The 16,534-nt window shown below is 37.9% G+C and overlaps 2 non-coding genes across 2 annotated transcripts; one reads left to right on the top strand and one right to left on the bottom strand.

The window, feature by feature from the left end:
• Positions 1 to 14,564: 14,564 nt before the first annotated feature.
• Trnac-gca (transfer RNA cysteine (anticodon GCA)) lies at positions 14,565 to 14,636 on the bottom strand. The gene has a single exon. It is a non-coding gene; the product is annotated as a tRNA-Cys (tRNA).
• Positions 14,637 to 16,441: 1,805 nt separating this feature from the next.
• Positions 16,442 to 16,513, top strand: Trnac-gca (transfer RNA cysteine (anticodon GCA)). Its single transcript has one exon. It is a non-coding gene; the product is annotated as a tRNA-Cys (tRNA).
• Positions 16,514 to 16,534: the final 21 nt, after the last annotated feature.

The following is a 16,534-nucleotide window of genomic DNA, read 5'->3' as shown; positions in this document are numbered from 1 at the left end:
CAATCTGATTTCAACAACTTTCACACTCTGGAGGCAAAGGCAGGAATGGAGATGGAACACATTTTGAAAAAACCCTTAATTCAAACTGGTTGTTTAGCAAATTGATATTCAGTGTCCAAGCTTTCAGCAGTTTCCATTTTGGCTATCTGATCATTCTGTGAGTTGGCTTTTGCTGAACTTTTCAGCTACGTCACCCAAATGGGTCAGCTAGCTTCCTCCAGTGGTAAATTGTGCTGTCCACTCCTCCATGTGAAAATGGCTGTGACTTAAAAATATTTTTCTGATTTTTGTTATGATTTTTTTCCATCCATGAGGTTAATTAAAAGTACGTTGGAATTTCTAGACGTGAAGCTTTTTTAAAGGTATTTTGGTTTTGAGTTTTAACCTATAGTCTGAGAGTATAGTATATAAAGCTGACTTTAGGATTTTCTGAGATTTTCCATATGTCTAAGTAAGCAAAAATGTTTGAAATGTTCCATGTTTGCTTCAGAATGACATAGGAGAAATATACTCCCAACCTGTTAAATGTCAGATACACCAAGTTCATGTCCCCTGAAATTGAAGAATGAATTCTAAGGAACAATAGAGGGTAAGAGTAGGAAAGACTTATTGGGAGATAGCTCCTGAGAGACAGGAGGGGTCCCAAAAGTGGGTTGACCCCAAGGTCATTTCTCTAAGAATGTTTTATAGAGCAAAATAATGAGGTGGTACAAAATCATGAGGTGAGTACAACATGGATCAACCTATAATCAACTAATAAAATTACAAGTATAGCTACTTAGCTAATATTGATCTAATAGGGAAGCAGGTCACCTAGCAGGGTACATGGAAAGAATAATGGCATTTTGGGAAAGGATGGGTCCAGATGCTCCGGGTGACTGATATCTATCTGGACTTCGCTGAACCAGGTGATGCTAATTATAGTATAATTCCAAGTTACTGCTTATCACTTAGGGAAGCATGTAGGTCTGGCCATTGCATCTTTATCTTGAGGCCTGGTCTTCTTCAGATGCACCACCAGTCACAATTCTGTTGTCTTTATTTTTCTGCTGACTTCCTTATTAGCCCAGTCCCTCTCTGACTGTACATTGACTTCTATTTAACCTAGTTGCCTATAATATTCTCTCCTCTAAAGACTTATCCCTAACTGTGGTTAAGGGAAAATGGTGTAGTTTCAATCTAGCTGCTTCAAGTTGAGAAGGGTAGATGTGAGGGAGACCATACTCAGGAGCCTTCTCCAGAGAGCTTATCTAAGGAGCATTGGCTAGAAGTCATGTTGCAGTTTAGCAGTTATGAACTCCCTTCACAATGTCAATCCGGTGGATCCTGGTAAAAGGAGTCTGGCATGTTTGTTGTTGGTTTCATCTGCGCAATCACTTGGAGTTTGACAGAGTCTAGATGAGAATAAATAACTTTTCCAAGAGATTAAAGCATGTACAATCAAAGCATAAGCACTAGAATAGAGAAGCAGATTGGAGGTAAGAGCCACGTGCAGACACTGCTCTTAAGGGACTAGATAGCAATTGTAACCAGGTGGCTCTTTGACCCCTCTACTGATGGAAGTTATCTATAAGTCATGTCTCTAGTTTTATCTATAAGAAGATGGAGAGTTTGATGGTTTTTGAAGGGCAGTTTTAGCTAAGGAATTTAAAGACTCTTATTGAACTTTTATAGCTTCCACTGTAGCTTTCTAGCCTCATTGAACCACAACAGTGGTCAATTACAGGGGTAGCTGGAAAGTACCAGCAGGCTTCAGAGATTGGAGTCTCCTTTCAGCACCAGGGATCTAACTCAGGACTTTGCACTTTTGAGACTTTGCACCACTGAGCTAGAGCCCCCTTTCTATATCTAGCCTTTTTACTATGGTATTGTTTTTATAGCCTTTTGATTATACTTTTCTGCTGGTTGTTTAAGATCAAGATCAAGTTAAAGTGAGACCTGTGTTAATCAAAATTAACCTCTCACTATATATCAAAGCCAGTTAAGTCTCCTGAGGCATTACTTTTGGAACCACATATGTCAGCTGTCAGGACAGGTCACAGTCTTGGTTGACCTTGTGGCTTTCTGTGGAAGCATGGGAGACTTTTCCTTCTTTGGTGACCCTACTTTTTGGCACACTGTGCATTGATTGTCTCCTGTTCTCTGAACTCCAACAATCTTCCTGTTCAGGAGGTTGGGTTACTCACCAGTTGTAGGATCCTGTAGAAAAGGCACCCTCATGTTTTAGGTCCTTGTTAACCTTGGAGGGCCAAGGTCGAAATATCGACTGCTTTCTTAACCCAGTTACCTTACTAGTTTTGGTCTCCAAAAACCAGTGGTTGAACACCCAAAAGAGAAGATCAGTTACATCAGTATTATATTTTGTGATCTTATCAAGCACCTTGAAATATACAGTATGACCAATGAACTATTATTTCTTTACCAACCATGGTTGTCTTAGAAGTTGAATCCCTGCAGAATGTTAACAGAAAACAATCATAAAGTTTTACAGAGAAAACCTGAATTCAAGGCCACAGAACATTTTAGCATGGCAATCATGATGACATTAGTATCTCTGAAGCACATTTAAATGTCTATCTTAGTATAGAATAGCTTTTTAGTCAGTTATCTTTATCTAATTACAAGATATTAAGTAACAAAGAAACTTTCTCTTAACTTGTTATCTTTTAACCATTTTTAGTGACATTTAAGTAGAATGTACTTGTTTATAGATGTACTTTATAGATTATTAATGTCTAATCTATAATCATTAGAGTGACATTGTCTGGACTGTACAGTATTTAGCTACCTCTAACTGTTGTAACATAATTACATAACAGTCACACAGGCACAAGCCTGAAAACATATCTGCATCATATGGCTGGCTGTCTCATGCTGGATTGGCACGTATAGTTCATCACAAATAGTTGGAACACAAGGAAGGCAATGTCAGATGTCTAAGCCTAAAAAAATTACCACCATAAACAACTTTAACAAGTATGATTAGATGTTTTTCAGTTTTGCATCTTTGAAGGCCTGTACACTTGGAAAACACAGATACATTTAATGTACCATGAAATCAGTAACAATGAGTGTCACAGCTATATAGAAACCTGTGTATGTTTACTTAGTTTTTATACTTAAAGCAAATTTTGGACTCTTCAACAGGTTTTATAAGGTGAAACTATATTGACAAGAATTAAGGACATCTTTACAGATAATTTTAGGAACAATGTTCATAACTGCAAATAGACTTATTCCTCAATATACAAGTGTATCTCATTTATACAGTAACAAAATGCTTGTTTAATAAAAACTAATAGATGTAGATTAAGTTTAAATGTCAGGACCAAATATAAAGAAACATCAAATTTTGATCAATTTATATGTTTAAGATCTAAACATATATTGTATAAAAGACAGCACCTATTAGTAACTTTGTATGTATTAAACTTACATAGTCTTAACTCTATAAACTTAACTTCAAATCTTAGACTCACAGCATAGCTTGTTTTCAGATGTATACACACATACATGCCCAAATACATGTTAAGTCATAAACTAATAATTGTTTATTTAACCAATCATGAACTGATTATTGAAAACATTTCATAGGTTAACCCTTAAATATTCCTTAACTCTTAAAGCCCACTTTTTAGTAACCAAAACCCTAATGATGAAAACACCAGACACTTAGTAAAACATAGAAACTTTTGGGTTTAAATCTAGTTTTGTAAGTTTAACCAAAAGAATTTCAATATGTTAAGAAAACCTTATTGCTTTAGACATAGAAAGCTTAACCTTTTAATTATAGCAACTTAAAAATATCTTAATTGCTTTAGATGAGTTCTGAGAGCCAAATCATAACATTTAAACACTTTAAGCTATACATATTGTCTTTAACCAAGGAAAAACTCTTAAGATGTTGTAAAAAACAATAATAGACATTGCATTTATAAAACTGATCTTTTGATATTATCTCAATTAGCTAAAAAGCTGGATGAAAATATGTTACCAACTTTGAACACATCTTTACCCTTACCGAATGATTTAAATTAGCTTACTATTAAGCTATATGAACCACAAGCATTTGAGGTAATGTCTTGAGTGTTTACCTATAAAGCCAATTTAAGTAGAAGTTTTGGAGATAATGTATACTTGAAAGTTAACACACAGAAACATACATATTAACCTAAATTATATATAACCTTTATGTTATCAAACTATAGAGCTTTTATTTGTTAAGTCCTATGTATACCTTGATACTATCAGTCCTCATTTGTTAATGTTTTAAATAAGTTTGGCTACCTTGAATACCTAGATAAATAATCGTTCCATGGAAATCTCAAAAAGAACCAAAAAATAAAAACAAAAACAAATTGTTGAGCTAAAAAAATACTTTTTTTCTTAAAGAAAGCAGCTGTAGGTGCTTTAAAAGATTATTAACACACAATGAACAGGCAGACAAACATACACAAGACAATTACATTTAAATTACAGTGCACTCTCAGATGTATTTAGTCAAGTTGAACTACAACAACACTTTTACAGATTTTAGGTTTACAACTATAAACAGACTAGTCAGAACTCTTCTTATAGGTCATCAATTAACAGAAATCTTTTGTAATAAGTCAGAAGGCAAAAAAGACCTTTTACCCCTGTGAGAGCAAGTAAGGATCTTGTATAGGAACTGCCTGGGCTCCTGTAGGAACCTGCTGTACTCCCTTGCTCTCTCTTTTCTGGTATTTTAAAATAAACAATATGATATTTATCTTCAAATGTAATAGCAGCCTGCAATGTCACTTATTTCTCACTATAAGTCAATTTGATCTAAGAGCAACATTATACCTTTCCAGTTCATAGGCCTGAATAAATCCCCTAAAGACCTCAATGTACTTATCAAGATTGTCTGAAAACTTTCCCAGATCTCATTGGATCTGTTGGAGGATACTGAGAGCAAAGGATACATGACACAGATAGGGTCAAATTCTCCATCCACCTCCTATAAGGGATATTGTCCTTGAGAAGCTTGAACAAAATCAGATACAAGTGGATACAGCCCAGTAGAAGCTTCAGTTAGGGTTGGCTTGGAAGTCTCAGCCTTAGATTACGGAGAACCTAATGATAGTAATGGGAGATGCATCAGATTGTGCCTTAAGGGCCAGAGGGGGATCAGGCCAGGCTGTCTCAGTGAATCCTGTCCTCCCAGATTTAAGGACATCAGCCACCTTAGTTGTTTATTTGGCAGAGGGAGTACCATATTCATAAGAGGCCATTTTATTTCCTATGTAGAGTGACCGGCTAAAATCCATTTCACAGCATTTTCTAAATTCACATTTTGGTTAACGTTTCAAAGTCCACCAGGAGGAGCTCCAGTGTTACCTTTCCCCAGCACCACTGTCTAAAATAAGGCAACAAACCATAATAGCCAAATAAGTTTAGCAAGTAACGCAAGGAATACAAGTAAATTCAGCAATTAGTAAGTCTAAATATAGAATGTACAAAACAGAAATACAAGGCCTTGCCTGCAAAAATAAAATAAAATGTCGCATCATAATCTTCCCTTGCTCTCAACTTAAATCAACCATCATTTTAACAAAAGAGATAAGGCATAAGCAACTGACAAACAAAAGATGACAATTTTTGATTGCCTAGATGAGTCACAATCCAGAATCCAGTCAAAATATTTAGGGGTGCCATGAAACAAAAGCTCTTACCTCTTTCCAATTATCTCAGTGGGACCTCCAAATGACATAGGAGAAATATAACTCCCAACCTGTTAAATGTCAGATATGCTGAGTTCATGTTCCCTGAAATTGAAGAATGAATTCTAAGGAACAATGGAAATTAATAATAGGAAAGATTTATTGAGAGATAGCTCCTGAGAGATAGGAGGGGGTCTCAAAAGTGGACTTCCACCAAAGTCATTTCTCTAAGAATATTTTATAGAGCAAAATCACAAGGTAGGTACAAAATCACAAGTTGAGTACAATGAGAGTCAAACTATAATCAACTAATAAGATTACAAGTATAGCTACTTAGCTAATATTGATCCAATAGGGAAGCAGGTCACCTAGCAAGGGTACGTGAAAAGAACAAAGGGATTTTGGGGAAGGAATGGGTCCAGATGCTCTGGTCACGCACCTGAGTGACTGATGTCTATCTGGACTTGACTGAACCAGTTGGTGCTAATTATAGTATAATTCCAAGTTACTGCTTATCCCTTAGGGAGGCATGTAGGTCTGGCCATTACATTTTTATCCTGAGGCCTGGTCTTGTTCAGATGCGCCTCCAGTCACAATTCTGATGTCTTTATTTTTCTGCTGACTTCCTTGAGAGTTCAGTCCCTCTCTGACTATTAATTTCTATCTAACTTAGCTGCCTATAATAAAAACACTACATATATATTCTGATACATTGCGGGGGTCTAGTTAGAGACATTAAATCAAGCTGATTGACCATGTTATTTATGCCTTCTATGTATCTTATCTTTTTGCCTTTTTGAACTATCAGATATTGAGAGAAATATATTAAAGTCTCACATAAAGATTATGCATTTGTCAATTTCTCCCTGGATTTGTGACAATTTTTGCTTTATATATTTGGAGGCTATGTGTATACAAATTTAGAATTATAGTATTTTCATAGAATTACTCATTTTATTATTAGAAATAACACTATGTCTGTTAATACTTTTTCTCTATAATCCATTTTGCCTGATATTGATATAGCTAAGCTAACTAGTTTTGGCTACTTGATATAGCTTTTCCTTTCAAGCTTTCTGTTTATTTATGTTTTAGGTGTATGTTATATAAGAACATGTAGCTAGATTTAGTTTTTGTTAAGTTCGGTATGATAATCTTTATCTTAATTGGAAAATAGCTCATTTGCATTTATTGTGTTTATTAATATTTCATTCATTTCTACCATCTTATTTGGAAATCTGTTCATTCTGATTTTCATTGCTTTTTTCTGATTTTTTTATGCTTTTTAATAAATTCTTTCTGTTAGATTAATCAATTTTCTTTTTTTTCTAGTGATTGAAATTGATGACTTTCTTTTTTATTCTCTTAGGGATTGCATTTTATAATTTAACACACATATTTGGTTTAATATTGTAAAATATTAATTTCTATTTCCACCTTTCTTCCAAACAATAGAAGGCCTTTTGTGTATTAATTTAATCACACCACTTCCCTCTGTCTTGTCTATAATTATCTGGATTTTTTTTTTTTGAGACAGGATTTTGCTTTGTAGTGCAGGATGGCCTTCAGCTCATGATGTAGCCCAGGCTGGCCTTGAACTCATGGTTATTCTCCTGCCTCCACCTCCCAGGTGGTGGGATTATAGGCCTGTGCCACCACGCTTGGCCTGTTTTGTAAGTAATGTTCTTTTTCATTACATCCTGTTTTAAGTCCCTCCCCACTTAAAGTCATTGCTTTTGTTTTATATAATCTATGACGTTTAGATTTACCAGTGTGCCCCCCAGTATCTTTATTCCTTTTTTCTCTGCCCTTTCTCCTTCTTTATGGGTTCAGTGTTCTACTTAAGTACAGCTTTTGAGATTTTTTTTTTAAAGCAAGGCTACGTTAGAAGTAAATGCTTATGTGCATTATATGCAAGTGTCTTACTTTTCTGAATGATTGTTTAGTTATGCAGAGAATTCTAGGTTCCTACTTTTAATATGTTTTCCATTGTCTTCTGACTTTCATTGTTGCTATTGAAACATCTACTGTCTTAATAGCCTTTGTACATGATTTGTCCTTTCTCTCTGTCTGCTTTTTTTTTATAGCTATGAATACCATATAATTCATCATCATCATGTAATAATTTTGTACTAAGTCAAATTATGATATAACTACACTAGAAAGATGGGGAGCAAAAAAGATTTCATGTGATGGGGTAAAGGTGGGGTATAGGTATAACAAATAGAGAAAAGCCATCATGTTCCAAAATGAGAAGTAAATATTAATAGATAAGGACAAAAACATTAATAATGGAAACATGGGTTGAGGGTGGGGCTCAGTGGTTGAATGCTTGCCTAGCATTTACAGGACTGGGGGTTTGATCTTCAGCACTGCAAAGGGAAAAAGGAAAAGGAAATGAGGAGAAGGAGATGGAGAAAGAGGAGGAGGAAGGAGGAGAAACAGGAAGGAGGAGAGGAAGAGGAGAAGAGGAAAAGAACATTACTGTATTAACATATTATTTGAAAACTGGAAGCTCTTTTTTTTTTCCCCATTAAGTTTATTGGTACATTTTAGGTATAAAATACAGTTACATTCATCATTGAGATCTTGTACAATTACATGAATATCTTGGTTCTTATTTTTTTCCCCTTCCCATGCCCTCCTTTCACCCCCTTCACCCTTCCCTATTTGCAAAGCCTTTGTTTCCATTTTTTTCTTTTCTCATATTTTTTCTTTCCCCTTCTTTCCTTTCCCCTACCCCTCCCACTTCCCCTGCTCCTTTAGACCTTTTCTTTCTATTACACAATATCAATTATACATTTTTAAAATTAAAATATCAAGACCTAGGAAACATTACCACAGATTTTACAGAATTTAAAAGGATATAGAAAGCATATTACAAAAATCTTTTTTGAAATAAATTTGACAACTTCTAAGAAGTACCTTGGAAGACAATTTATTGAAACTGACTCTGGAGGAAATATAAAATTTGAATAGCAGCTATTAAAGAAAGTATATTCCTAGCTTGAAAAACTACCTATGTGACAACAGCAGGCTCATATACATTTTAACTGATAAAGTAAATCAAATATTTAAAGCAGAAACAAGAAAGAACATTTCTCCCTTCATTTTAGGAAATCAACATTGTGCTAATCCTAAAACTGGATAAAGATAATAGAAGAAAAAAGTATGAACAGAGATAGAAATTTTTTAAACAAAACAAACTATCAGAAGTCAGATCTGGCAGGATGTAGAAAGTGGTTTTATTACAGGGATGGCAGTGTTGGTTCAGCATTGGAAGATCCACCCCGAAAAGTTATCATTTTAACAGAGGAAAGGAAAAAGCCATATGATCCTGTCAGTAGTTGGAGAAAAAGTATTGGACTAAATTCTACAGCTGTTCATGGTAAAAGCTATCAGGAGACTAGAAGTAGAACAGAACCTTCTCAATAGATCAAAGACATGTACTCCATACTTCCAGCAAAAATGCCTTATATGAATGGAAAAGATACAATGCTTTCTCCCTAAGGTGGGGAACAAAGGCAGGTATGCCTACTCTTCATCTGTCCATTAAACTTTGAAACATAGGCCTAAACCAAAATAGTCTGGCAATAAAATGACACAATTAGGATAGGATTGGCATGGTAGAAGCAAAATCTTTATATGTAGGTGAAATGATCATCTACAGAGAAAATACTAAGAAATCTCTAGGAGCCCCTGGAACTTGTATTTGAATTTATCAGGATTAGAGAACACAAGGTATATATAAAAATTCAGGTCTATGTATACTTGCTATAAATGAAGAATTGGATATTGAAACTTAAAAGTTATGTAGGAGTACAAAGGACCTAGAAAAGGAAAAAGAAAAAGAAAAAAACATTATTGGAAGATATTTAGTACCTAATTTTAAGACTTCCTCTAAAGCTACAGTAACCAAGGCAGTGTTGGTGTAAGGAAAGACATATAGATCATTGAAATCGAGAAATAGAACCACTCGTATATGGTCCACTGAGTTTTGAAAGATTATTGAACATTAACATTTTGTAGAATATAAACTCAATTCAAGAGCAGAGGAAAAGATAGTGTTTTCAGCAAATGGTTCTAGAACACCTGGTATCCATATATAAAAAATTAACCTCAACCTTTTATTTCCATACATAAAAATAACTTGAAAGGATCTATGAACCTAAATATGAAAGACTAAAACTATAAAACTTTAAGAAGAAATTATAAGGGAAAATGTTTATGGATTTAGGGTAGGCAAGAACTTTCTAGGATACAAAAATCATGATGTATAAAAGAAAAAAATCGATAAATGAGATTCCATCAATATTTAGAACTTTAAATGACATCTTTGAAATGAAAAGTAGTCCTTAAACAGACCATATTTACAATGCATATAACCTATGACCAGAATATATAAAGAATTCTTACAGCTCATTAATAGACAACCCAATTAAAAAGTGGACACAAGAAGATGATAAATAGCCAGTACAGCACAAGGAAAGGTGTGCAACACTAAAATCAGAAAAATACTAATCAGTACAATAACAAGATTGAATTATATACTCATTAGGGAGATGAAGTTAAAAGTTTTAAAAGCCTTGTCATGACTTTGTCTTTTTGTTGGATTCTCCCCTTTTGCATTTAATTTGTCACACCCAACGGATTCATTCTGCTGTGCATCCTGGGGTTGTGATCCTCATTGTCTTTTCCTAGGACATTGTCTAAAACTTTTTGGAGTGCTGGTTTGGTATTCATGAAGTTCCTAAGGTGCTCTTTATCATGAAAGTATCTTATTTCTCCATCAATTTTGAAAGATAGTTTTGCAGGGCACATCAATCTGGGTTGGAGGCTGTTTTCCTTTAGGGTTTGAAATATGTCACTCCAAGCTCTTGCCTTGAGGGTTTGCACTGAGAAGTCTGCTGTGATTCTGATGGGCTTTCCTTTGTATGTAATTTGTTTCTTTTCTCTCACTGCTTGTAGAATTTTGTTCTTCTGTTGGGTTTCTGGAATCCTATTACATGCTTATGTGTAGATTTTTTTTGATCAAGGCTAGTTGGAGTCCTGTAAGCCTCACTTATCTGTATGTCAAGTTCTTTTCCCCTGCTTGGGAAGTTTTCTGCCATCACTTCTGTGAACAGCTTTTTTATGTCATCTGCACTCTCTCCTGTTTCTTCATTGACTCCGATCGGTCTTATGTTATTCTTCTTTCCATCGTCTAGCAGCTGCTGGATTGATTTCTCATGGTCCCTTATAATTTTAAAGCAATTTTTCTTTGCCTGGTCACTAATTGCAATCTTATCTTCTATATCTGAAATTCTGTCCTCACATTGGTTCATTCTGCTCCATAGACTGTCAATGGAGTTTTTAATCTCCTGGAAATCTGTTTATATCTGTTTTATGGATTCCATTTGTTTCCTATGTTGGGATTCCATCATGTTCCTCAGCTCCTCTATTTTTTTTATGTGTCCTCTCTAGATTTATTAATCATGTCTTTCACTATGGGCACAATCTCTGCTGTTATCTGAGAAATTATTTCTGATTTCATTTTTTCCAGATCCTCTTTCATTGCCAGTTCAGGGAGTCCAGGTGGTTCAGTATCAGATTGTTCCATCTCATTTCCCTTTGGGGTTGCTGTAGGTGATCTGGAAGTCTGTTTTTGAGGCTTGTTTATGTGTCTTCTCATTTCCATGGCGGGGGGGGTACTATTGGTGCCCACACAACTCACCTCCTCTGCCCTGGGAGTGGTGGAATCTGGAAGCTCTTATACAGTTCTGGAAGCTGGGAAGTTGAAGGCCGAGTTGCCAGCAGGTCACCGGTATCTGATGAGACTGCCTGGTTTGCTGTCTGTTGTCTTGTAGCCTCTTCCCGCCATGCAGGTGTCAGGGCATAGGGTGGAAAGGAGGCCAGAAGGGCAAGCAGAAGCCAAACAGCCCAGGGTACGAGGGCCACACGACCCGTGAAGGCACAGCAGAGGGCAGGAGGCCAGTCGGGGTTTCCTCAGCCCTCAGCGGGCCCTTCGCAAGGAACTGAAGGCTACCTCACTGTGGTGGTCGCCATCGAAGCCCAGGTGGTGTGCCAGGTGCAAGGGAGGGTCGCACCTCTCTGTCTGCTTTTAAAATCATTTCTTTGTTTATGGGATTTTTAAGTGCCCAAGTATGGATCTTTTACTTACCTTTATTGTAATTTATGCATCCTAAATCTGAGGTATAATGTCATTTTACAAGTCAGGAAAATTCTCAGACTTTATATCTTCTAATAGTCTCTCCTTCCCATTATACTTCCTCTCTGTAGAATTTGTTTTGACATATGTTGGGCCCTGCTGTAGTCAGCAGGATCTGGCAAGGGAAGACATTAAATGCAGGACACATAATTTCTAAGATTACTTTATGATAATTACCCAAAAAGTCAAATGTAACAGAGTGCAAGAGATTAACCATACACTAGAAGCCCAAAGGATCCAGCTGAGGGCCTAGATCCCAGTAGTTTCCCACACAAGTCCAGCTAAAGGCTTAGAGTCCAAGGCAATGAACTCAAGTCCAGCCAGTGGCCTAGAGACCATGGCAATGTCTCATGCTTGACCGTATTGAGGATCTGCACCTGGAAGGCCCAAAGACCAGTGGTGGAAGCCAGAAAAATCTATGCTGGTGAGATGAAGAATTTGTGCCACCAAGCTAAGGGATCCACATTGGAGCCAGGAAGTGATGCTCACGGTAAAGATCAAAGCTCCCCTGATGAAAACAGCCATCATTCCCAGCGACGGCAAGGCCCCAAGCTCCTCCTCCGATGAGAACACCCTAGTTTGCATCAGGAAAACCATCCGCAGCAAGCTTCTCCTAGAAAATCAACAGGCCAAGATCTTCCCCTCCAGTTCTCTTTATATTTATTGGTAACAATCTTCAGGTGGATCCTCCACGCCCATACTACGCTGATTCAGTTCAGCTGGCCATTACAAGTTGACCATTAGTTCACTATAGGCTCCTTTCTTTTCCCCATCTCTCTTACTCTTTTATTCTTCATCATTTTAAAAAGATTTATATTCCGTGTCACCACAGAAACTTTCTTCAGCTTTGTCTAATTTATGTTTAATCTGTTAATTAAAGGATTGATTTTAGTGATCGTTATTTTTTTTTTTTTGTACTGGGGATTGAACTCGGGTCCTTATGCTTGCGCAGCAAGTGGCGAAACCACTGAGCTAAATTCCCGGCCCATTACTTTTCATTTTAGATAAATAGCCTTCATCTTTTTAAAAAAATCACATTCTTAATTCCTTATATTTTCAATAATTTTAACCATCCTTATAGTATCTGATAATTTTTTTCTGACATTATCTTTCTTGATGATTTTCACTCATAGTACATGGTTTCTTATATATTTTATTATAGCTGTCCAAAAATGTATATATATTTTCAATTTATGAATGGTTGAATCCACAGATGCATAAGTGGCAGATAGGGCCAACTGTATTTTTAAATTGTGAGCCTGTTTCAAGCTGGGTTGGATGAGTGGGTATTCTGTGTGGCCTGGCTGAGGCAATGCCCTTTAATTTGTGTTTGCTTCTTCTTCTTCTTCTTCTTTTTTTTTTTTTTTTGGTACTGGGGATCAAACCTTGCACTTGCAAGGCAGGCGGCGTAACCACTGAGCTAAATCCCCAGCCCTGTGTTTGCTTCTTCTAATGTTTGCTTCTACCATGATTCTTTGTAGCCTGAGTATCATTTATGTAAACTTTAAATTGGTTTCTGAACCATATGGGTAGTGTAAACTCAAAGCCCTAACATGTGTGAGAGCAGTTCTGTGGTTCTAATTCTCAGGGGAATGCCCTTCTTTCCCAGGAAGAGAAAGACCTCACTGTCTCCTTGTGCTGGTGGATGGATCCCTCTGCATCGGGCCCTCTAAGAGCCTGACTTTAGATGAGAGGAGGGGCCCTCCTGATCTAAATCCAAATCTCCTATTATGTGCTGTGATGAAAACTTAAGTACTAGGTTGTCTCAACACAACTCCCTAGGCTTCCCAGGGCCAGCTCTAATTCACCTCTCGGGGTGTTAGTTCATCCTCATCGCCACCCCTGTGATGAGAACTTATCTAGGATAGATATTTGTTATCTTTTATCTTGCATTTCTGGGTGTTTTGAGTTAGAGAGACTTTTAGACCATCTAGTCTAGCATATTGCTAATAACAAAAGCCATTTGTTTTCAAGTAGCACCCGTTCTTCTTTTGTTCAGCTACCCTCATCACTGCTTGATCATTTCTTTATTTGGTTGTTTTGCTCACCACAGACTCTTCTTGTTCAACTCTGTCTTTCTTGGGTCTGGCATTAAGTAGGAATCAAATATGGACGAATGAATGTTATAGATTGATGGGCAGTTGAGAGCGGCTGTTTTGATGGTAGGAAATACTGTGATCACAGAGCAAGGTCAAGGAGCCCATGCCTCTGCAGGAAAGCTGAATTAGGGTCAGTGGTGTCTTTGAGCCGCCTGGCAGCAGAAATCACTTTGTTGCATATCTTTCCAAGTACACATTCAGTGAGCTCATATTTGTAGTTTGAAATTGGCCATGGTGGGATTAGTTACACCATGAAATTAGAAAACATTACAAATCATATACCGATGGAGAGTCAGTTAAATATTTACCAGCACCATTGTTTGGGGGTCAAAACATGTAGAAAAAATGAAACTAAATCAGGTTACATAGAACAAAATCCTTGTTAAGTGAAACAAAAACTTGGAATAGAAGGAAGTTACCATTCTGGGCCTGTGGTGCTCAGGGTCTTAAACTACTTTTGACTTTCCTCCAAGTCTTTCCTTCCAGATTTGGAAAAACTCAATGTCTTCAAATTTAGGATTAGCTAAGGGAGCTGAATTTTAACACAAGCACCAGTGTGAAAAATAGCACAACAGGGGGCACCTGGATTTGAACCAGGGACCTCTTGATCTGCAGTCAAATGCTCTACCCCTGAGCTATACCCCCTGGTGATAGGATAGTGGTAATTACACCTATTACCTTCTCAGCTGTGCCCAAACATCCTGTAAAATGTTGCTACAGTTGTTATTCAGGCTGGGCCTCCTGGAAGCTGCCAAGCCAGTCTCACTACAATTTTGTCTCCCTGCAAAACAAGCCATCAGGTTTCCCCTTCCTGTAGCAGCATCCCTGCCCTTTCTGGAATGGGATTGACACTGCCATTTATAGCCAAAAGATCCTTCAGAGTCTGTAGCCTGTGCTCTTCATGGTAAGCCTTCATAAAAATCAAGATTCATGTTATTTCTAAGCACACAGGCTTGGGACCTGAGTCTATTCCTCCTGACTTTGGGTTCAGGACCCTGTTACTAAACCAATAATTCTCTTATCTTCCTCTTGTCCCTATTTTTTTTTAACCAGTTAAAAAATGCACGATTTCATACCTGGAGCCACGCAAGTAGATTTATACACCCTTAAGGCTAGAATGTGGATTTCGACGAGCAGGAATGTACCGCGCGGCTTGGAGACTTCAGGCAAAGCTGATGGGGTCTCCAGGATTTGGAATGGTACATGGTCTGTACTCCAGGGCCAGTTCTTAGAGTTTTTGGCCTTGTGGGTCATTTTGGGAGCTTGCTAAACAGTGCAGATGCCGCCTGTGGTTAGGAACAAGCTCCTTTGGCAGTCACAGACATTGGGTCAGGTCTAGCTCGGCCTCCTTTGCATCCCCGCAGCTGGTTTGGAATCGTGGCACCCACCAGGGTCAGCCAGAGATGGCTGGGGCACAGGGGTTAAACTATGCACATGATTGCTGGTCCTCCCAACTCTGCTCTAGACCAACAGTTTCTAATTTTAAGAGACATCAGAGTACCCAGAGCTGGGGCTCAGGAAATAGACCTGGTAGGAGAGGGGAATGTTCCAGAGGAGAGAAGAGTTGGGGAGGATGCAGATCACTACAGGTTGCAGATTACTATGTTATCAAGTGCACACATTATTCGTGCATTGGGTCTGTATTCCAGTCGGTCATTCGGCAATAAGTCTCAAACTCATCTGTTTACATGGGCATTTACCTCTGTCCAAAGGTGTTCACTTGGGTATTTATAGATACTTAATTATAATTTATTTTATCATTTATTTTAGGTATTGATATCAATAATATTTATTTGTATTTAACCATTATTAATATTATTTTATAATTCAACACTTCTGTTGTGTGTTGCAAGGGACTTACCACATGTGTTCATCTGGTGGATGCTCTTAATTAGGGCTTATTTTTGGAGTGTGGCTTATAGTATGAGCATTCTGAGAAAAATCGTGCTAGGGCTTTTTTTCTAGTTAGGTCTTGCTTTGGGAGAAATTCAGTCTGTAGTCCAGGCTGACCTGGAACTCATGCTGCTCTTGCCTCAGGATCTTGAGTGTTAGGATTACAGGCATGTGGCTAACTAGGGATGGGCAGGGAATGGGGAGAGGAGAGGGATGTGGAGGAGGAAGCAGGTGTTGGACGGCGAGGTGGAGCTGAGGAGGTGTGAAAGATGGAAGGACCTCACCGCAGACTTTATTCCCAAGCCCGGGCCTCCCTGCACCGACACTGGTGGGCTTACAGATGTGGACCGCAAGAGTCCATTAGAGATGTAGGAGGGCAGGGGAGTTGGCCGGGTGCAGGGATAGAGGAGCCCCTGGGCAATTTGTGATTTGTGGACCAGGGTCCAGGCCCATGAGTGTCTACAGGCAAACCACAAATGAGTAAGACTTACGGATCACAGAAACCTTGGGTGTGCCAGCACAGATGAAAGGCACTGGGAGGCTTTCATTCACCACTAGGGGGCATAGCTCAGGGGTAGAGCATTTGACTGCAGATCAAGAGGTCCCCGGTTCAAATCCGGGTGCCCCCTACTGGTGTTTTTGTTTATTGC

The sequence above is a fragment of the Heterocephalus glaber genome, unplaced genomic scaffold (assembly GCF_053883595.1).
Source record: "Heterocephalus glaber isolate CG9 unplaced genomic scaffold, H.glaber_assembly_v1.0 deba00000818, whole genome shotgun sequence".
NCBI classification, from domain to species: domain Eukaryota; kingdom Metazoa; phylum Chordata; class Mammalia; order Rodentia; family Bathyergidae; genus Heterocephalus; species Heterocephalus glaber.
The sequence above is the reverse complement of the archived record's forward strand: the minus strand, read 5'-3'. Positions and strand labels throughout refer to the sequence as shown.